Source organism: Protopterus annectens, chromosome 7.part0, assembly GCF_019279795.1.
Source record: "Protopterus annectens isolate FY-2018-M chromosome 7.part0, PAN1.0, whole genome shotgun sequence".
Taxonomy (NCBI): Eukaryota; Metazoa; Chordata; order Ceratodontiformes; family Protopteridae; genus Protopterus; species Protopterus annectens.
In genome coordinates, this window is record NC_056739.1 from 736,790,731 (window position 1) to 736,815,255 (window position 24,525).

At 37.8% G+C, this 24,525-nt stretch overlaps 1 protein-coding gene across 2 annotated transcripts in view; it reads left to right on the plus strand.

Moving 5' to 3' along the window:
- Window positions 1-24,525, plus strand: part of LAMTOR4 (late endosomal/lysosomal adaptor, MAPK and MTOR activator 4) — a 1,302,749-nt gene that overhangs the window by 386,743 nt on the left and 891,481 nt on the right. The window lies entirely within an intron of this gene.

The following is a 24,525-nucleotide window of genomic DNA, read 5'->3' on the forward strand; positions in this document are numbered from 1 at the left end:
TGCTTTTGGAAATTGGATGGGTCAAATAAAAGGCCTTCCAAATAACTGCAGAGACATGATGGTCAAATGATAAGGAATTATCAATAAGTGTACCCAGATCCCTTACAACAGTCTTTGATTGGAGGAGTGCACCTCCTGTACAGTAAGTGAAACTGTTTTGTTTACCAAAATGAACTATGCTACATTTTCTTTTACATTTAATTTCAGACCATTGTGCTTGCATCAGTTGTTAACATGGTCTAAGCTATGTTGGAGCAATTGAGAATCAGTTGAAGATCAAATAACACCCAGTTTGTAGTCATCTGTGAACTTAGTTAATCATAAGTAAGAAGTACTGGCCTGAAGGTCTGAGAAATATATGCCAAATAGGAGTGGGCCCAAAACTGAGCCCTATGGTATACCACTGGTAACTGTTTTGCTTTCAGACGTGGCACCTGCTACTCTAACCACATAGGTTCTGTCAGACAACCAGTTAGCTATACATCACAAAATATAAGGATTTATATTCAGATAGTTACTTGTGATAGACAGTAAATACTTAAAACAGTACATAAAGCAAGATTTGTTGTTATTTTATAGTAATCTAGACAGAGAGCATCAGTAGAAAGATATATGTTATAATGAAGGCTCAAGGAATTTCGACCAGATTTTGGTAATATTTTTCAGTGACTTCCTATTGTTATTTCTGCAGAGAACACATCTTACATCGATTTGGTAGAGCTAAGATAACTAGGCCATGAAAGACCACCCCTTCCTTGGCCTACTGTTCCTTCACAGAATATGTATTAGTGGCACAAGATGTAGCACACTTGATTTTGGTGCTTGAAGACCAGAAGGTTGTGGGATCTATTCCAGGTTGAGGACACTGGATTGCTAGTACTGCAATGTAGCATTAGGAGAGTGCTGTACTCTTGAGTGAGTCATTTTTTTTGGCAGAGATGTTAAACTGAGGTTCCATCTGCTTAAGTTGGTGATAGCTCAGGTGGGTGTAAAAGATCTCAAAGCTCCTATAAAAAAAAGCAAAGTAAGTTCCTCAATGGCTTGACCAAATTTCCCCTAGTAGTAGAAATACCACCTTGATTCTCCCCGAAAAAAACAACTAGCCTAATGGGACTAACCTATTTAACAAAGGATAAAAAATAAATAAATAAATAGTTCCTGAAATACCCAGTTAAAGCAAATAAAGCTTCATCATCAGATAAATAAGTCATGATGGCATGATAGATTCATATCTCAACATATTCCCCATATCTGGGACAAACCTCCACTACATGTCACTACAAGTCAAGCAGACTAGCATCCTTGCATGTTTCAAGGCAAACCTACATAACTGGATTAATAGCATCAATTTCCCCCTGGCCTATATTGTATTACCCGCCTTAATGCTGGAGGGAACTTCTGAATCTAGTTTTAATGGTTAGGCTTATAACAGTCTGCAGACTGATTGCCTTTACCTATGAATTTACCTGTGACTCTGTAAGACTGTTGTCATAAGTTAGACTAGAAGATAGGTTTCCTCTGAAACTAGTCATAATCAGATGGATTCCTATCTTTAAGGAGATATTTTGGAGACTGCATAATGCTAAAATATCTGTGACTTGTCACAGTTAGTCTCCAAGTAAATAGCATGTACAATAAATATCCTTTTCTATCCCAGCCAGGCAGAGCAACCAATGGCAAAAGAGTTCTCCTTTCTCAACTTGAATATGGCTCCCAATATTGCCTTTTGCCTCCAAGAAAAATATTGGCACACTCCAGACTGTCTCTAACAGCATGTTCTTATTCATTACAAACTCACCTCATTGTGAGCATCATTGCATCACCATCTTAAAAGCCAAATGGCTACCCATAAAATAAGGATCCACACATTTACTCCCCTTGAAGCTAGGCTTCATGAAAAAAACCTCCTCATTCAACCTAAGACAATACCCATAAGCCACACCTATTCTCATTACCTCAAGAACCAAACTTCATAGTACTGCACAAGCTCTCCCCATTGACATAAAGGAAATCAACACTTAATCTGAATTCAGAAAGAAACTCAAAAAGCACTTCTTCATCCGATCAAATGCCCCTGCTTCAACACAAGATGTCACCTAACCTATCTCCTTTCTATAACTCTTCTTCTTTATCGAGATTCACTGAAGATTGACCCACTTTAGAAATTAATGTATATAATGCACATTAAACTGTCCTTTATTGTACACTGCACTGTGGTTGTTCATTGGAATGCATATACACTGTTTACTATCATATCAACGCACCATTGTGTGAGTGTTCATATTTCTGAATCAAAATATCTGAAATATCAAAAACGAACAAACTAAATGTAGAATGCAGCATTTTGGTAAAGTCGACATCTCAGAAATGTCGTCTTTATCAAAAATACTACACTTCCGGCCAACAATAACAAAATGCTTTTGCAGGGGGACAAGCCCCCCTACACCTCGCCACACCCCTTGCTACTTATATATACAGATTCCGAGATTGCACTACAGTGAGGGAAAGGGTACATTTCCGATCCCCTTTATAGTGCAATCTACATTCAAAATGTTGAAATGCACAACAGCTAATGCACACTAGAATTCGCTGTTGTGCATTTCAACATTTTTTTTTTTTGTTATTTCAAATTATCAAATTGAGAGATCGGACATACGGAATTTGAATGAAGTCCAATCCCCCTTTTGATTATAAACCCATATACACAGAAAAACGTGCAAATGAGCAGTGAAGGCACCGATACCCCTGACAATAAAGATTGTCCTTCCAGTGGTTATTCCAAAACAGTTTATTCAGGATTTAGCACTTTCATCCACTACATGTGGACTTCTTCAGAATCATAATTTACAAAAATGAACAATCTTTTATAGTGTCGCCCCTCCCATCAGTTAAAACAAAAATCAGCTCAATCACTTTCTTCCCACCACAATTATATAATCAAAAATTAAGGGAAGAGTGTTTTCCAAAGCAGTTCAAAGATTCAATATATCTTTTTCAATAAAAATATTTTTTGTATGTGCATAAAAAACATATAAAACATTGCAACAGCTATATGTTACAATCGATCACTAAATAATTAACATTCACTAATTGAAAAGACTACCTCTCCTCTAATAGGGGTGTAATAGAAATGTAATCATTCAAGCCCGGAAAGGTATTGGAGTTTAGTAATAATTGCCATTTTAATTCTTTCTCTTCTAAAAGTCCTTTAAAATTCCTCCCTCTGGGATTACTAGTCACTATTTCTATTATGGCAAACTTCAAAGAAGTGCAAGTGTTCCTAGTGGACAGGTGCCTATAAAAGGCATTGTTAGTGTTTTCTTTTTTTATCTGATATAAATGTTCATACATACGGCACCTCAGTTCCCTATCTGTCTTTCCTATATAAAATCCTGGACAGGTATTACACTTGGCCATGTATACTAGATGCTTAGATCTACAATTGCCTCTCCTAAAAAATATCTTGTTCTTACTTGTATTTTCCAAGGTCATATAATCCCCTTCTAATATAACGGAATACTGATTCCAACTCCCACATTTCCAAGTACCACCACAATTTGATCCCCCAATGTTTGCTTTTTTAACTGCACCTTGCTCAGACTTCATTTTAAGGTTCGCTCCTGTTTTGTGTACAAAATGTGGTTTCTCCCCCAAATATTTGAATACCTCTCTGTCACACTTAAGAACATTCCAAGTGTTTAAAATCACCTTTTTTATTTTGTCCACAGAGGTGTTGTATTCTAAAATAAATGCTCTCTTATACTCTCCATTCTCTTTGTTGTTATTATTGGTGCCCATTCCTACCCCTAATAATGGTTTGTATAATTTACCTCACTGTTGTTTCACATACTGGGTTACATCCTTCACCATTTTCACAAGGTATCCCCTGTTAATAAACATACCACTTATTATATCCATTTCTTCTACCATATCATCATAATTTGAGGTCATTTGTGCGACTCTGCTACACTGGCCCTTTAAAATGCTCCTCTTTTGTACATAGGGATGGCAACTGGAAAACTCTAAATAGGAATTACTAAATGTTGCCTTCTTGTAGATTCTTGATTCAAATCCAGTGTTTGAATGACATATATATGTATCCAAATAGGAAATCCTATGCCCGTCCACTTTGTGGGTGAATCTTAAATAAGGACTAGTGCTGATTCTGAAGACGTCCATGTGTAGTGGATGAAAGCATTAAATCCTGAATAAACTGTGTTGGAATAACCATTGGAAGGACAATCTTTATTGCCCGGGGTATCGGTGCCTTCACTGTTCATTTGTACATTTTTCTAGTTGCCTTTGATTGCAGTGTTTTTTTTTCAAACCCATATACACAGTTTTTTTTTACTTAATTAGTCTAAACTATTCTGTTATTGCTTACATTTCTGTATTTTATGCTTGTGAAATGTTTTGTATTTCATCCAGGCTGAGCCTGAAATGGGTCAGTATGATCAGTGCACTACCCCGGTAAATAAATATAACATACAAAAAAAATACAACTACTGTCTTTGTAACTACCTACTTAATAACTCTTATATTTTTCTTTAACTTCCCTTGTAAGGGATTCAGCAACCTACCGTGGACCAAATGAAAATACCCCCGCCAGATCAACTGTGTCCTAGATATTTCTCTCAGTGAAGGTTAGGTGTCCCACACCCCTTTCTTGCCTGATTTCTTCTCTTTCACTACTAGGTGGCAGCATCTACCAACCATAAGACGGTACAACTTTTATCTTACTTGGCTCCTCTCCTATGAATCTGTCTAAATAGATTAAGAGCCAGTATTATCACTGTTAACAACCTGGTAATTTACTCCCTGTACAACATTCCATAACTAAATTGAACTCATTAAGTTATCTCTCCTTACCTAATTTTACATCTACTATACTTGCTTACCTTTCTATCTCATTTGCAGTGGCTGATACTTTTTCTGCTGCTGGTTTTCTTTTTGTTCTTCCCCGCTCCGTTCGCTCTACGGGCTCACTCCGCTCCCCTCCCCTACCCCCAATTCCCACCCACCCCCACTACCTCTACACTTATACCCACATAGCCACTCCTACTTCCTCTCCAACTACTAAACTCCACCCCTTCCTTCTCCTATCCCCTCCCTTTCACAACTTCCATTCACCACAAATCCCACTTCGTCCTTAGTCTTAGTCATTCACAACATATCCTAATTCTTCCTTATTGTTAACTATATAATTCTCAAAAAAACCTAAACATGTCTTCAAAATATACATCCTTCTCAATTCAACTACTTCTCTTACTGAACATAACCTGTATCTACTACCTTACCCAGCCTAACCCCTTAACTCACATCCCACTCTTTCACACAACCTGCTCTCTCAACACACCTCACTCCTACACACTCATATCAATATCTCCTGCACTTTATCCCATCAACCACAATCTATGCTTCCATTACAAACGTATCTATCACTATAAAACCTCAACACCCACTTTACCCACCATATCCCCCACAACTCTTCCTACACACACTACTTATGAAAAAAAAACAAACAACTCTACTACATAATCCAACTTCTAACATCCCTACTTTTATCTGGAGATATTCACCCTAACCCAGGCCCAAACACCTCCCACTCTACACCTAAATCCATCCTACTAGCATCTCTCAATGCACAAAGCTTAGCTAACAAAATTCCAAATCTACAAGCTTGGCTACACCACAACAAGCCAGACATCTTAGCCATATCTGAAACCTGGTTAAACCTCATATAAAAGATGTAGAGATAGTATCATCTAATTACTCCATTATCAGAGCAGACAGAGCCCAAAAAAAGGTGGTGGAGTAGCTCTACTCTACTCATCCTCTCTATGCATTACTCCTTACAATAAAGCCATTCCCCAATTCACCAACGCAGAATTAATACTAGTTCAACTTCAATTAAATAAACACAAAAATATATGCATAGCCTCCCTTTACATACCCCCTGGCGACAATATCTCTGTACTTGAAGATATCCTCTCCTGGTTTTCTACCAGTATCTCTAATGAAACCATTATCATGGGAGACACCAACATTAATTGGTACTCCATTCAGTCCCCTACCCCCTCCCTTAACATCAACCTGTATAACTACTCTCAACTCATCAACTCCACTGCTAGGCCATCTAAAGACTTCACTAGCGGCAGTATTCTAGACTGGATCTTAGTCTCTCACCCCCACTACTACCCTGATAGTGGAACTCTTCCTGACTCCCTTAGCGACCACCTTCCCATCTTTGCTAGGCATCTTCCTTCTCCCTTACAAGTTACCCATAATTACGTCAGTACCAGATACCAAAAAAACTTCAATCCAGAAGCCTTTTCTTACTCCCTAAAATCACTTAACTGGTACCCCCCAAAAACTCTAATCCTGGAAAATGCTATCGCACACTTTAATTCTACATTCCTAAATCTTTTAGATACTCATGCTCCCTTAAAAAAACAGAAGAATAAAAAACAAAGCTACCCCCTGGCTAACAAAAAGCACACTAACTACCATGCGACTTAGAGACAAAGCCTGGGCATGCTACCAAAAGTACAAATCTCCCACTACCCTCAATGAGTACAAAACTCTTTGTAACTCGGTTAAAAAGATTATCACAGCAGACCGCCAAAACTACTTCTCCTCACTTCAAAGTAAACATAAAACCGACCCACAAAAGTTCTGGAAAGGTATAACCACCCTCTTAAAACCCGGTATAACTGAAAACCCAACCCCTAGCCCAAATATACAAGACAATGATCTTGCCACCCAATTTAACTCTTTTTTCATTAACTCTATTTCCAAACTAACCTTTTCCTTCTCTAACAACTATCCACCTCCTACTTCCACTTGTCCTCTCCCAACACCCCCTCCATCACCACTCTATCATTCTACAACCTCTCAACCTAGAACCTCTCAACCCCCTACATTCTCCTTGAAACCAATCCCTACTTCTACCATAAAAAAACTCCTTCAAATGCTAAAACCATGCACCAATGCCCCCGTTAACATTCCCTCATATGTCCTCAGCATAGCTGCTGAAGCCATTGCCCTCCCAATCAGTATTCTAATCAACCACTCTATCCAAGAAGGTCTTGTTCCACAACTCTGGAAAAAGGCTTTCATCATTCCCCTTCACAAAGGTGGTAACAATATTAACATTACCAACTTCCGGCCCATCGCCATCCTCTCTCCAATTTCAAAAATTCTAGAGAAATTTATCCATCTTCAACTCCTTCCCCATCTATTAGACAAAAACCTATTAACTCCTACCCAACACGGATTCCGACCCATTCATAGCACTATGACGGCCCTCCTATCCTTCCTTGAAACTGTGAATAAAGTTAGAGATTCTGGTTTCACTGTATCTACCATCCTACTCGATCTCTCTAAGGCCTTTGACACTATCTCCCATAACCTACTACTTACTAAACTTTCTACACTAAACCTAGCACCTTCAACTCTCAACTGGTTTACCAGCTATCTCTCCAACAGGCAACAAGCCGTCAAGTGGAAAAAAGCCACCTCCTCCTTCCTTAACACCCCCACAGGTGTCCCACAAGGTTCCATATTAGGCCCACTCCTCTTCAATATATTCATTAATGATTATTACCGCTCTATCCCTTATGCTAACATCATCCAATATGCAGATGATTCTACAATCATCTGTGCTGCTTCATCCATCCCAACTCTCCTAAAACTGACTCAAGATGCCTTCTCCACCACAGAACAATGGATGAAAGACAACCATCTTGCACTTAATGCAGTTAAATCAAAACTAATGATATTTACCCCCTCTAAAGCCAACACCTTTGATAGACAACTATTCTCCATCATCAGTCAAAATAATACACCTCTTGAACTGGTATCTGAAACCAAACTACTAGGAGTTCAAATCGATAACAAGCTTAAATTCGATTCCCATCTACTACTAAACATTAAAAAAAACACCAAAAACTTGGCCTGCTCTACCGACACAATTGATACCTCATCCCAGCTACCAAGCTCACTTTCTCTACCACATTTCTCTTACCCTCCCTTCTCTATGGTGCCACTCTTTTAACAAACCTACAATCATCTCTCAAAACAAAACTATCCTCTTGTTATAATAAAATAGCCAGATTTGCCACTAGCAACAAATCTTCAACCCATCACTGTGCACCTCTCCACAACCTAAATTGGCTTGAACTTCCCATCTACCTCTCCTATACTCAGCTCACCTATGCACATAAACTCATTTTCCAGCCATCCCTCTGTCCCTCCCTGTTTACTACCTTTAAAATACACCACACACAAAGACTACTCAGATTTACCAATCAAAACCTAATAGAAGTTTACAGACCCCTTCGCCCCCCAGGACAAAACCTCCTGTCCTTTTCCCTAGCACGCCTATGGAACTCCCTCCCTCCCTCCATTCGTACCATCACTAGCCTCCCTACCTTTAAAAAATCACTCCACTCCCACCTAACATCCACATGGGAATGCTCCTGTTCCCACCCCACATAATCATTCTCCACTTCCTACAGTCTTCCATCTCATAAATTCATTATTGAAGCTAGTAATCAATTTCTTATTGTACCTAGCAAACTGAAAGCCTTCTGCATCTATCTACTCACTTCCTAATCCTACTTGAACAATGTTCTCCTAAAAAAAAAAAAATATATTTTTGATTGTAACCTCAGTATTTTGTTCTGTCTTGTAATTAGAAATTGTTTGAAATGTAAATCTCTGTAATCTTTGTGTAATCTGTTGGAGCTTTTCTCCCCAGGACTCCACTGAAAAAGGGTTCTTTTGGCCCAATGGACTATCCTGGTTAACCAACTGCAAATAAAAATAAATAAATATAAATGAAATAAAAATTAAATAGATTGCAGCATTTTTATTAGCTTATCTGAGTTATTCTTTTAATTACACTGATAGCCTTGACTAACTCTTTTTTTTTTGCTAAATAATTTTTATTTTTTTTTTGTTTGTAGACAAATTATGATACAGTAAATTTTAAATTACAATTCAAAATAAAAGAAAATAGTTAATAACTATAACAATATGTACAATATTTACAGGTGGTCCAATTAAAAGGATTAACCAATAAGGTTATAAAGAGGAATAATCTCATAGAACTAGTATAACCTTTACTGGCATATATTCACATAAGTTCATCTTAGTTTATGGCATTTCAATTTCATGTAGAAGAAATTGTGTCCTTTTGTAATGTGTCTATAAGTATTAAGATTTTATTCCAAGGATTGTCTGTCCAACGTCTGGGAAAAATTCTTTCCTCTTTGACTTTTATTTCTTTCTGTGCAGATTCCTTTAATAGAGATATGAAGTCTTCATAACTTGGAGGAACAGTGGATTTCCATTTTCTTGTTATACATTTTCTGGCTACAGCCAGAATAGACCATAAAAGATATTGATCACTTTTACTCATAGTTACTGAATCATCTACATTCAAAAAAATTAAAGATTTTGTTAGAACAAATTTATCATTATAAATGGCTTGAAGAAATCTATTAATATCTTCTCAGAATTTTTTAATGCGATCATAAAATATATGTATCCAATCTGCCTTACAGTTTACAGTACATCTCCAGCATGTGGGCTTATGGGCAGGGTCAAATTTGGCTATTTTATATGGTGTATAAAAGGCTCTATGTAAAAATTTCCATGTGAAGATTTTCCATATCTGGAAGTTCCCAATGAGTATAAGTAAAAGGCTGCCAGTCAAACTTCGTAATAACTGGAAAATTTTGAGGGGGACCTGAGTGTCTGTGTGATCAGGTGAATCTTGACCCCAACAGGAAACTGACTGTAATCCTCTCTTTATCCAACCTGTTGAAGATAGCAGCTGTGTGTCTCTTTAACCTAGTGAGGGAGTGCCCATGTGTCTTTGAGTATTTGATTTACCATTAGTTCTGCAATGGAATAGGAGATCAAATAAGATTGATTCTTTCATGGCACAAAAGGCTAGACATAGCTCTCAACTGAGGTGTTTGTAAGAGGCTGAGTACAGAGAAAGGGCTGCCAGTCTCTCCTAATAACTAAAATTTTTGACGCCACTGGTCTTTTTAGTTATGAATCTCTGAGACTTCTCAAGTTGTGTGATATGTTTAGATAAATATGTGCCATAAGGTGTGTTATGTTCATCAATGGGTCTGATAAAATATGAGTAAAGGGAAATTAAGACTTCTTTGCATCTAGTGGAGATGCTTTTGGAAATTGGATGGGTCAAATAAAAGGCCTTCCAAATAACTGCAGAGACATGATGGTCAAATTATAAGGAATTATCAATAAGTGTACCCAGATCCCTTACAACAGTCTTTGATTGGAGGAGTGCACCTCCTGTACAGTAAGTGAAACTGTTTTGTTTACCAAAATGAACTATGCTACATTTTCTTTTACATTTAATTTCAGACCATTGTCCTTGCATCAGTTGTTAACATGGTCTAAGCCATGTTGGAGCAATTGAGAATCAGTTGAAGATCAAATAACACCCAGACCCAGTTTGTAGTCATCTGTGAACTTAGTTAATCATAAGTAAGAAGTACTGGCCTGAAGGTCTGAGAAATATATGCCAAATAGGACTGGGCCCAAAACTGAGCCCTATGGTATACCACTGGTAACTGTTTTGCTTTCAGACGTGGCACCTGCTACTCTAACCACATAGGTTCTGTCAGACAACCAGTTAGCTATACATCACAAAATATAAGGATTTATATTCAGATAGTTACTTGTGATAGACAGTAAATACTTAAAACAGTACATAAAGCAAGATTTGTTGTTTTTTTATAATAATCTAGACAGAGAGCATCAGCAGAAAAGATATATGTTATAATGAAGGCTCAAGGAATTTCGACCAGATTTTGGTAATATTTTTCAGTGACTTCCTATTGTTATTTCTGCAGAGAACACATCTTACATCGATTTGGTAGAGCTAAGATAACTAGGCCATGAAAGAGCACCCCTTCCTTGGCCTACTGTTCCTTCACAGAATATGTATTAGTGGCACAAGATGTAGCACACTTGATTTTGGTGCTTGAAGACCAGAAGGTTGTGGGATCTATTCCAGGTTGAGGACACTGGATTGCTAGTACTGCAATGTAGCATTAGGATAGTGCTGTACTCTTGAGTGAGTCATTTATTTCGGCAGAGATGTTAAACTGAGGTTCCATCTGCTTAAGTTGGTGATAGCTCAGGTGGGTGTAAAAGATCTCAAAGCTCCTATAAAAAAAGCAGAGTAAGTTCCTCAATGGCTTGAGCAAATTTCCCCTAGTAGTAGAAATACCACCTTGATTCTTCCCGAAAAAGACAACTAGCCTAATGGGACTAACCTATTTAACAAAGGATAAAAAATAAATAAATAAATAGTTCCTGAAATACCCAGTTAAAGCAAATAAAGCTTCATCATCAGATAAATAAGTCATGATGGCATGATAGAGTCATATCTCAACATATTCCCCATATCTGCGACAAACCTCCACTACATGTCACTACAAGTCAAGCAGACTAGCATCCTTGCATGTTTCAAGGCAAACCTACATAACTGGATTGACAGCATCAATTTCCCCCTGGCCTATATTGTATTACCCTCCTTAATGCTGGAGGGAACTTCTGAATCTAGTTTTAATGGTTAAGCTTATAACAGTCTGCAGACTGATTGCCTTTACCTATGAATTTACCTGTGACTCTGTAAGACTGTTGTCATAAGTTAGACTAGAAGATAGGTTTCCTCTGAAACTAGTCATAATCAGATGGATTCCTATCTTTAAGGAGATATTTTGGAGACTGCATAATGCTAAAATATCTGTGACTTGTCACAATTAGTCTCCAAGTAAATAGCATGTAGAATAAATATCCTTTTCTATCCCAGCCAGGCAGAGCAACCAATGACAAAAGAGTTCTCCTTTCTCAACTTGAATATGGCTCCCAATTTTTCCTTTTGCCTCCAAGAAAAATATTGGCACACTCCAGACTGTCTCTAACAGCATGTTCTTATTCATTACAAACTCACCTCATTGTGAGCATCATTGCATCAGCATCGTAAAAGCCAAATGGCTACTCATAAAATAAGGATCCACACATTTACTCCCCTTGAAGCTAGGCTTCATGAAAAAAACCTCCTCATTCAACCTAAGACAATACCCATAAGCCACACCTATTCTCATTACCTCAAGAACCAAATTTCATAGTACTGCACAAGCTCTCCCCATTGACATAAAGGAAATCAACACTTAATCCGAATTCAGAAAGAAACTCAAAAAGCACTTCTTCATCCAATCAAATGCCCCTGCTTCAACACAAGATGTCACCTAACCTATCTCCTATCTTCTTCTCTATCGAGATTCACTGAAGATTGACCCACTTTAGAAATTAATGTATATAATGCACATTAAACTGTCCTTTATTGTACACTGCACTGTGGTTGTTCATTGGAATGCATATGCACTGTTTACTATCATATCAATGCACCATTGTGTGAGTGTTCAGATTTCTGAATCAAAATATCTGAAATCTCAAAAACGAACAAACTAAATGTAGAATGCAGCATTTTTGGTAAAGTCGACATCTCAGAAATGTCGTCTTTATCAAAAATACTACACTTCCGGCCAACAATAACAAAATGCTTTTGCAGGGGGACAAGCCCCCCTACACCCCACCACACCCCTTGCTACTTATATATACAAATTCCGAGATTGCACTACAGTGAGGGAAAGGGTACATTTCCGATCCCCTCTATAGTGCAATCTACATTCAAAATGTTGAAATGCACAACAGCTAATGCACACTAGAATTCGCTGTTGTGCATTTCAACATTTATTTTTTATTTCAAATTATCAAATTGAGAGATCGGACATACGGAATTTGAATGAAGTCCAATCCCCCTTTTGATTATAAACCCATATACACAGAAAAACATGCGAATGAGCAGTGAATGCACCGATACCCCTGACAATAAAGATTGTCCTTCCAGTGGTTATTCCAAAACAGTTTATTCAGGATTTAGCACTTTCATCCACTACATGTGGACTTCTTCAGAATCATAATTTACAAAAATGAACAATCTTTTATAGTGTCGCCCCTCCCATCAGTTAAAACAAAAATCAGCTCAATCACTTTCTTCCCACCACAATTATATAATCAAAAATTAAGGGAAGAGTGTTTTCCAAAGCAGTTCAAAGATTCAATATATCTTTTTCAATAAAAAACATTTTTTTGAATGTGCATAAAAAACATATAAAACATTGCAACAACTATATGTTACAATCGATCACTAAAAAATTAACATTCACTAATTGAAAAGACTACCTCTCCTCTAATAGGGGTGTAATAGAAATGTAATCATTCAAGCCCGGAAAGGTATTGGAGTTTAGTAATAATTGCCATTTTAATTCTTTCTCTTCTAAAAGTCCTTTAAAACTCCTCCCTCTGGGGTTACTAGTCACTATTTCTATTATGGCAAACTTCAAAGAAGTGCAAGTGTTCCTAGTGGACAGGTGCCTATAAAGGGCATTGTTCATGTTTTCTTTCTTTATCTGATATAAATGTTCATACATACGGCACCTCAATTCCCTATCTGTCTTTCCTATATAAAATCCTGGACAGGTATTACACTTGGCCATGTATACTAGATGCTTAGATCTACAATTGCCTCTCATAAAACATATCTTGTTCTTACTTGTATTTTCCAAGGTCATACAATCCACTTCTAATATAAAGGAATACTGATTCCAGCTCCCACATTTCCAAGTACCACCACAATTTGATCCCCCAATGTTTGCTTTTTTAACTGCACCTTGCTCAGACTTCATTTTAAGGTTCGCTCCTGTTTTGTGTACAAAATGTGGTTTCTCCCCCAAATATTTGAATACCTCTCTGTCACACTTAAGAACATTCCAAGTGTTTAAAATCACCTTTTTTATTTTGTCCACAGAGGTGTTGTATTCTAAAATAAATGCTCTCCTATACTCTCCATTCTCTTTGTTGTTATTATTGGTGCCCATTCCTAACCCTAATAATGGTTTGTATAATTTACCTCACTGTTGTTTCACATACTGGGTTACATCCTTCATCATTTTCACAAGGTATCCCCTGTTAATAAACACACCACTTATTATATCCATTTCTTCTACCATATCATCATAATTTGAGGTCATTTGTGTAACTCTGCTACACTGGCCCTTTAAAATGCTCCTCTTTTGTACATAGAGATGGCAACTGGAAAACTCTAAATAGGAATTACTAAATGTTGCCTTCTTGTAGATTCTTGATTCAAATCCAGTGTTTGAATGACATATATATGTATCCAAATAGGAAATCCTATGCCCGTCCACTTTGTGGGTGAATCTTAAATAAGGACTAGTGCTGATTCTGAAGATGTCCATGTGTAGTGGATGAAAGCGCTAAATCCTGAATAAACTGTGTTGGAATAACCATTGGAAGGACAATCTTTATTGCCAGGGGTATCGGTGCCTTCACTGTTCATTTGTACATTTTTCTAGTTGTCTTTGATTACAGTGTTTTTTTTTTTCAAACCCATATACACATTTTTTTTTACTTAATTAGTCTAAACTATTCTGTTATTGCTTACATTTATGTATTTTTTGCTTGTGAAATGTTTTGTATTTCATCCAGGCTGAGCCTGAAATTGGTCAGTATGATCAGTGCACTACCCCGGTAAATAAATATAACATACAAAAAAATACAACTACTATCTTTGTAACTACCTACTTAATAACTCTTATATTTTTCTTTAACTTCCCTTGTAAGCGATTTAGCAACCTACCGTGGACCAAATGAAAATATCCCCCGCCAGGTCAGCTGTGTCCTAGATATTTCTCTCAGTGAAGGTTAGGTGTCCCACACCCCTTTCCTGCCTGCTTTCTTCTCTTTCACTACTAGGTGGCAGCATCTACCAACCATAAGACGGTACAACTTTTATCTTACTTGGCTCCTCTCCTATGAAGCTGTCTAAATAGATTAAGAGCCAGTATTATCACTGTTAATAACCTGGTAATTTACCCCCTGTACAACATTCCATAACTAAATTGAACTCATTATTTTCATTCCTGAAAGTTATCTCTCCTTACCTAATTTTACATCTACTATACCTGCTTACCTTTCTATCTCATTTGCAGTGGCTGATACTTTTTCTGCTGCTAGTTTTCTTTTTGTTCTTCCCCGCTCCGTTCGCCCTATGGGCTCACTCCGCTCCCCTCTCCTACCCCCAATTCCCACCCACCCCCACTACCTCTACACTTATACCCACATAGCCACTCCTACTTCTTCTCCAATTACTAAACTCCACCCCTTCCTTCTCCTATCCCCTCCCTTTCACAACTTCCATTCACCACAAATCCCACTTCGTCCGTAGTCTTAGTCATTCACAACATATCTCAATTCTTCCTTATTGTTAACTATATAATTCTCAAAAAAACCTAAACATGTCTTCAAAATATACATCCTTCTCAATTCAACTACTTCTCTTACTGAACATAACCTGTATCTACTACCTTACCCAGCCTAACCCCTTAACTCACATCCCACTCTTTCACACAACCTGCTCTCTCAACACACCTCACTCCGACACACTCATATCAATATCTCCTGTACTTTATCCCATCAACCACAATCTATGCTTCCATTACAAACTTATCTATCCCTATAAAACCTCAACACCCACTCTACCCTCCATATCCCCCACAACTCTTCCTACAAACACTACTTATGAAAAAAAACAAACACCTCTACTACATAATCCAACTTCTAACATCCCTTCTTTTATCTGGAGATATTCACCCTAACCCAGGCCCAAACACCTCACCCTCTACATCTAAATCCATCCTACTAGCATCCCTCAATGCACAAAGCTTAGCTAACAAAATTCCAAACCTACAAGCTTGGCTACACCACAACAAACCAGACATCTTAGCCATATCTGAAACCTGGTTAAACCTCATATAAAAGATGTAGAGATAGTACCATCTAATTACTCCATTATCAGAGCAGACAGAGCCCAAAAAAAGGTGGTGGAGTAGCTCTACTCTACTCATCCTCTCTATGCATTACTCCTTACAATAAAGCCATTCTCCAATTCACCAACGCATAATTAATACTAGCTCAACTTCAATTAAATAAACACAAAATTATATGCATAGCCTCCCTTTACATACCCCCTGGTGACAATATCTCTGTACTTGAATGTATTCTCTCCTGGTTTTCTACCAGTATCTCTAATGAAACCATTATCGTGGGAGACACCAACATTAATTGGTCCTCCATTCAGTCCCCTACCCCCTCCCTTAACATCAACCTGTATAACTACTCTCAACTCATCAACTCCACTGCTAGGCCATCTAAAGACTTCACTAGTGGCAGTATTCTAGACTGGATCTTAGTCTCTCACCCCCACTACTACCCTGATAGTGGAACTCTTCCTGACTCCCTTAGCGACCACCTTCCCATCTTTGCTAGGCATCTTCCTTCTCCCTTACAAGTTACCCATAATTACGTCAGTACCATATACCAAAAAAACTTCAATCCAGAAGCCTTCTCTTACTCCCTAAAATCACTTAACTGGTACCCCCTAAAAACTCTACCCCTGGAAAATGCTATCGCACACTTTAATTCTACATTCCTAAATCTTTTAGATACTCATGCTCCCTTAAAAAACAGAAGAATAAAAAACAAAGCTACCCCCTGGCTAACAAAAAGCACACTAACTACCATGCGACTTAGAGACAAAGCCTGGGCATGCTACCAAAAGTACAAATCTCCCACCACCCTCAATGAGTACAAACCTCTTCGTAACTCGGTTAAAAAGCTTATCACAGCAGACCGTCAAAACTACTTCTCCTCACTTCAAAGTAAACATAAAACCGACCCACAAAAGTTCTGGAAAGGTATAACCACCCTCTTAAAACCCGGTATAACTGAAAACCCAACCCCTAGCTCAAATGTACAAGACAATGATCTTGCCACCCAATTTAACTCTTTTTTCATTAACTCTATTTCCAAACTAACCTTTTCCTTCTCTAACAACCATCCACCTCCTACTTCCACTTGTCCTCTCCCAACACCCCCTCCATCACCACTCTATCATTCTACAACCTCTCATCCCTCTACATTCACCTTGAAACCAGTCCCTACTTCTACCATAAAAAAACTCCTTCAAAGGCTAAAACCATGCACCAATGCCCCCGATAACATTCCCTCATATGTCCTCAGCATAGCTGCTGAAGCCATTGCCCTCCCAATCAGTATTCTAATCAACCACTCTATCCAAGAAGGTCTTGTTCCACAACTCTGGAAAAAGGCTTTCATCATTCCCCTTCACAAAGGAGGTAACAATATTAACATTACCAACTTCCGGCCCATCGCCATCCTCTCTCCAATTTCAAAAATTATAGAGAAATGTATTCATCTTCAACTCCTTCCCCATCTATTAGACAAAAACCTATTAACTCCTACCCAACACGGATTCCGACCCAATCATAGCACTATGACGGCCCTCCTATCCTTCCTTGAAACTGTGAATAAAGTTAGAGATTCTGGTTTCACTGTATCTACCATCCTACTCGATCTCTCTAAGGCCTTTGACACTATCTCCCATAACCTACTACTTACTAAACTTTCTACACTAAACCTAGCACCTTCAACTCTCAACTGGTTTACCAGCTATCTCTCCAACAGGCAACAAGCCGTCAAGTGGAAAAAGGCCACCTCCTCCTTCCTTAACACCCCCACAGGTGTCCCACAAGGTTCCATACTAGGCCCCCTCCTCTTCAATATATTCATTAATGATTATTACCGCTCTATCCCTTATGCTAATATCATCCAATATGCAGATGATTCTACAATCATCTGTGCTGCCTCATCCATCCCAACTCTCCTAAAACTGACTCAAGATGCCTTCTCCACCACAGAACAATGGATGAAAGACAACCATCTTGCACTTAATGCAGTTAAATCAAAACTAACGATATTTACCCCCTCTAAAGCCAACACCTTTGATAGACAACTATTCTCCATCATCAGTCAAAATAATACACCTCTTGAACTGGTATCTGAAACCAAGCTACTAGGAGTTCAAATCAATAACAAGCTTAAATTCAATTCCCATCTACTACTAAACATAAAAAAAACACCAAAAACTTGGCATGCTCTACCGACACAATCGGTTCCTCACCTCAGCTACTAAGCTTACTCTCTCTACTACATTTCTCTTACCCTCCCTTCTCTATGGTGCCCCTCTTTTAACAAACCTACAATCATCTCTCAAAACAAAACTATCCTCTTGTTATAATAAAATAGCCAGATTTGCCACTAGCAACAAATCTTCAAACCATCACTGTGCACCTCTCCACAACCTAAATTGGCTTGAACTTCCCATCTACCTCTCCTATACTCAGCTCACCTATGCACATAAACTCATTTTCCAGCCATCCCTCTGTCCCTCCCTGTCTACTACCTTTAAAATACACCACACACAAAGACTACTCAGATCTACCAATCAAAACCTAATAGAAGTTTACAGACCCCCCCCCCCCAGGACAAAACCTCCTGTCCTTTTCCCTAGCACACCTATGGAACTCCCTCCCTCCATTCGTACCATCACTAGCCTCCCTACCTTTAAAAAAATCACTCCACTCCCACCTAACATCCACATGGGAATGCTCCTGCTCCCACCCCACATAATCATTCTCCACTTCCTATAGTCTTCCATCTCATAAATTCATTATTGAAGCTAGTGATCAATTTCTTATTGTACCTAGCAAACTGAAAGCCTTCTGCATATATCTACTCACTTCCTAATCCTACTTGAACAATGTTCTCCTAAAAAAAAAAATTATATTTTTGATTGTAACCTCAGTATTTTGTTCTGTCTTGTAATCAGAAATTATTTGAAATGTAAATCTGTGTAATCTTTGTGTAATCTGTTGGAGCTTTTCTTCCCAGGACTCCACTGAAAAAGGGTTCTTTTGGCCCAATGGACTATCCTGGTTAACCAACTGCAAATAAAAATAAAAATAAATAAATATAAATGAAATAAAAATTAAATAGATTGCAGCATTTTTATTAGCTTATCTGAGTTATTCTTTTAATTACACAGATAGTTAGCCTTGACTAACTCTTCAAGGAAGAATGGAGAAAATAGATTGGTCTTGATAGTCAGTGGCTACCTGAGCAAGAGAAGTTCTTTAGACAAAGCTAATTAATTACTACAGAATATTGAAGACTGGAAAATAGGTTAAGTGCCTTTATTGGATGAAACCTGGAGTTAAATTATTTCTGGGAAGATGATTTAGTGTTATTTTTAATTGTACCTTGAAGTAAAGCTATTTTTTTAAAGCTGGCTATAACGTCAGTTTATGTTTAAAGTAAGATGCTGTCAGAATGACGAGCGGACACAAAAGGTGGGAGATACAGGGACACCAGTGTTTGTATTTCCAGTATATGGTTGTCTGAAGGCAACAGACCTGGCATTGGTGCCTGTAAATGAATGTTTCTCTGTTTTGTTTTTTTTTTCTTTGCAAAGTTCAAAGTATGCACCATATACGAATGTAGCAGATTAAAAAAAAATATGCAATTCCTATTATTACAGAGTAACTGGATTCAGGGCTAAGCATTTTTCAAACTGTCATTGTATTTGTTAGGCTGTTATAACTAAGGATTAGTCTGGCAGTTACTGCAGAGAATTAAATCTAAGAGCTGTGACCTGTAGTCCAAAGTTTGATTCCCTCAGCTTCCATTTGCTTCCTGTGTAATGTTGAGCAAAACACTTAACCAGAGAGTGTTTAGGGGCAAGTGGAAAATTGGGGCTAGGCTTTCAATGGTCTCCTGAACTGCATGCCTAGTATCAATCCCTGAAACTTATGAACCTAAGGATGGAAAGAAAAAGATGGCTTGGTTTGTACAACAAGTAAAAGAGATAGATCATCATTTATTGGAAAGTATTTACTTGCATGAGGAAATCAAAAGAGCTTTTAAATAAAAAGCATACAGCTCACTTAAGTGTTTTTCTTCTTTGATTAATGATTGTGCAATTAATGTAGATTTAGTTATACCTTCAGGGATGTTATGGAGGATGTATTCCTCTGTTTTATTCTATATGCCAAAGTATATATTAATTTTGCTTATAAAAAATGGGGAAAATGACTGTTTAAAAAAAGACTGCTAATGTCTTGCTGGTCAGCTATGCAGACTGCTAATGTTCTTCAGTAAATACTGTTTTGCAATGAATGGGACTGCTGACTTTTGAATACTGTCACTATTTTTCTGCCTCTGCTCATGCTATCACAAACATGCAATAAAGTATCACTTCTAGCCCAGGTATAAACATTAGTAATGGATATCCCCATACAAACTGTAGAGTTCCAGGCTTCACTCTTAAAAGTTCGGATGTCGGTTGATTTTCAAAGTTCAGCCCTGTCACTGAAAACAATGTCTGAGGACCCCGAGGCGCATTCTGTTATGAAACAGTGTGTAGTACTGTAACCTATTCAAATAATCTAACCTGAATCCCTCCAAGAGTGATATTTCAAGGCATCAGATACATAATTTTCAGTGGTGCTTAATTGTTCTTGAAGCTATTATTGTACTTGTATTTAGAGCAAAAGTAGATTTACAAAGTTCAATCTTGGGACAGTGCGTACAGCAAGGAAGACTAACGTATTGGTAAAACACCCACTACAGTGATCCTATCATTTTAACTGCCCTTTACTGTAGTATTCCACATATTTTATTTGTTTGTGTTCGATTAACTAACCATTTCTTTTAAAGCTATCATATGCATTTTCCATTGGCAGTAAATGGTTCTATTTTTTTTTCTTACTTTTGTGTAGCATTCTTTTAAGACAATAATTAAAGGGAACCAGACCTGACCCAATGGAACAAAGGGGTACAGCTCTGACTCCACTTGAGATGACCCATGTTAGACAAACTGCATATCTGATAGAGAAACCAGCCACAGCAAAGGAAGGATGTGAGTGAGTACCCTATACTGGCACACTAACCCTTTGGGAAGGGAGCTGCATTCCAGTGCAGCATGAAGAGCTAGCATGACCACACTGCAAGCAGTATGCTTCTTGGCTGGGAGACTGCACATTGGTGGAAGCTTGCATGCACCTCCCAAAGTAGTGGTCACAGGACAGTTTACAAGCTTTACAGATCTGGCTTGCTCCCTAATACTAACTTCTGCTTTTCACAGGGAATGAGTGGACAAGAGATCTCCCATCCCAGTAAATGAAATACTGGCTCAAATGGCTGAAGGCTGAGGAGTCACTGGGCTGATCTTGTGTACCAAACATGATAATTATTAAAGTGAGTCACACAAGGGGTCAAAGTAAAGTACATTAGCACTGGCATCAACCCACTTTTTCAATTTTTGCAAATGGAATCAGGGAGTCAAATCAATAGTGACAGTTATCTAGAGCCAATGTTCACAACACCAGGTTTCTAGCCCTGACGTGACATCAGAATTAAAATATTTCACTTTACTGACTTCATACTCCATCTTACAAACATTGCTAAGCTAGGGTGGCATGTCATGTCACCCCTTTCCGTTTCACATAATTCTCTTCAGCAGTCCAAGGATATATTCTGACAGCAGTCAGATGCTTAGTTTCCAAGCCATCATAGTGCGTACCTTGCAGATTATTAGCTAATAGGAGTAAATATGTGATAGACATTCAACTAATGATGTCTTTTGACAGCCTTTAGACAGCAAGACAACAGAGTCCTGGTCAAAGTCCATTAGTAATTCAGTTCAGCAGTGCTAAATCTGCAGTAAGACTCTTGTAAAAACTCTTATATTAAACTGGATCAATCACACAATGAGGCATTTGTGTATGCCAGGTGTTGGTTGAAATGCTGCTGAACGTCGGCACTAGAAGTTGTTAATGATGTGTGATTAATAAAATAAGAAAGTGCAACAATAAATAAATAAAACAAGAAAGTATGAGACATATGTCAAATAGAAATTCAGACAGTAAGCCTTTAATGCATCCTAAATATTATACGTTTATGGGTGATGAATAATATATTCTTTCTAACTTGAATCTGTTGTTCACATTCTTTATGTTTGAAGTGCTAATTGCAGTGCAAAGTTAAGACAGTCACAAAACAGTGCATTGTGTTCAATGTAGAAATGTTGTTGCTATTCCAAAAACATGGTATTACTAGAAAAAAATGTTGCATTCTGGATGAATGCTGTTTTTTAAATATCTTTATTGAATTATCCCTTATGAACATATGCAGTCATACATTTATATAAAAGAAAACAAACCATATTGACATATTCTCAGTTACAAACATTATACAGCACATATAATTGTCTCCACGGTCATTGTCATTCCAGCATCACGTAGCTCACTCAATTCCTGCCTTCTCTTAAATATAATTCCTTCTCCAAAACAGTATTCTGTATGTATTGTTCCCACATTTCCCATTTTTTTCTATGTAATTTGCTCCTGCCCTTTTCTAAAGATCCTACTTCCAGTTCTTTAATCTCTGTTGCTATATTCACCACTTCAAAAACTGCTGGTTTAGACATTGATTTCCATTTTCTAGTAATGGCTTTTTTGGCAGTCACCAATAAACTAAGCAAGGCTTTACTATGTCTAGACAATTCATATCGTGTAACACAGCTCAAAACAATAATTTCCTTAGTTACACTAATTTGGTCACCCAGTATTTCGGACAGAGTAGTCTATAAAAAAATATTAAAGCCCATCAATTTATTACACTCCCAAAAATATGTAAGCCCATCAACTTATTACACTCCCAAAAATATGTTCCCAATTACCTCTTTCTTCCCCATCACACCTCCAGCATTTGCAATCTACTTGGTGAGAATGCTGTTTTGACAGTTTCTAAGTACACAATGATTTATTTACCATACTATTTACTATGGATATCAGTTAAAAAAATTCTTAACACTGAATGTGTGACTGGTCCTTTCAAAGTGGAACAATGAATAGCATGGACTTTTTAAGACTCAAAATGAGGAACATTCCTCATAATGAAGTAAACTTGAGAGGCATGAGTATAGGCGTAGTTTAGCAACGAAGGTTAAAACAACTTTGTATGTAGTTTCACAGTTTCATTCTTTCAGTCCTCATCTAACAGCTGTGACTAGTAATCTTACTGAGTTAATAAAATGAACAAACAGAAAATGTATATATATTTTTGTGGCACAGTAGCTGCTGGTTGTTGAGCCATGGAATCTCATTGAGTATTGCAGTAGAGGGTGTGTCAGAGTTGCACAGATGGAATCAGGCACGCGGTATGAAACAGACGGGTAAGTCATCTCCACAGCAACTAAGAGGAAGCAGCTACCTCTAGAGGCATATCAAGGTCACTGCCTCTTAAGGAAACAGTCCTGGCTGCTGGGTTGAAACAGGGTCTGAAACAAAATCAGAGAAGGCAGTCTGGCAGGTGCCCCCAAAATTGGAGGTATGGAAGGTGTTCCATACACCTTGGAAGAAAATACAAGCTGTCATTTTCCAGAGGAAGAAACCAAGAGAAGGTATTCAGCCTGGGTGGTAGAGACTGCAAGTTAAAGCCTAGTGAAAGTACCAATTGAAACTTGTTAAGTACTACTTGTTTTCTGGTTAAAGCCTTCTTTGGAAGAAGTAATAAGCTTATGCTGAACAGAGGCCACTGAACTTTGAAAGGACATATGTATGGACATGCATTTAATAAGAGCACTTGCTGAAACAGACTTGGTGACTGTCCTTCATTTTGTCAAGATAGCAATGCTTTTCATCTATCCTGCATAAATAAATTCTAACTTGAACTGAAAAATGACTTCCAGCGACTGTTTCTCTGCTTGTTACTGAAAATATTGAAAATAAAGTGCTGAAAACAAAGCACACACAAACACAAAACCTTTCTGATGTCAACCAGTTGATGAAGTAAAGTTAATAAAGTATATAAACTGAACCTTTAGTGATTTTAAAATACTACAGTTCTATACTTAAAGTGGCTGTAAATATCCAATAATATCCATGCTGTACTTCAGTGCCCTCTACATAGCCAATATCAGTTGTTAGGGAGATGGAAGACAGAGCTAGTCGAGGGAATCCTTCAGAATGACAAAATAACTGATTCTTTTACTGAAACACAGGTATTGTCATTAGCTTGAAAGTAAGATCTGGGTTTAAACTGTGTCTGGAGAAAGACTTATTAAGGTTACCTCCATGTTGTTTAGTCAAATCCAAGTCATGAACAATCATAACTAAAGCACCTAGTAAAATAAGTAATTGTAGTAGCAAAGCACCAGAATAAAAAATCTCTTTGCACTGTAAAATAATCCCTTTCTTTAGGGTTGTTAGTTCCCCTACTCTTCCTTAGTGTGCAGTCTTTGGCCCCAAAGCGATATCTATTTTTCTAGCTGTCTATATTTCCAGACAAATTAGATGAGTGTTCCAAAAATTGACAGCTTTCCTGCCTTTTGCATTGATCAATAGGAAAGCTAATCAGCTTGTGAGAAAGATCACTGTAATAATATCATAGTTGGGGAATGTAGCCTTT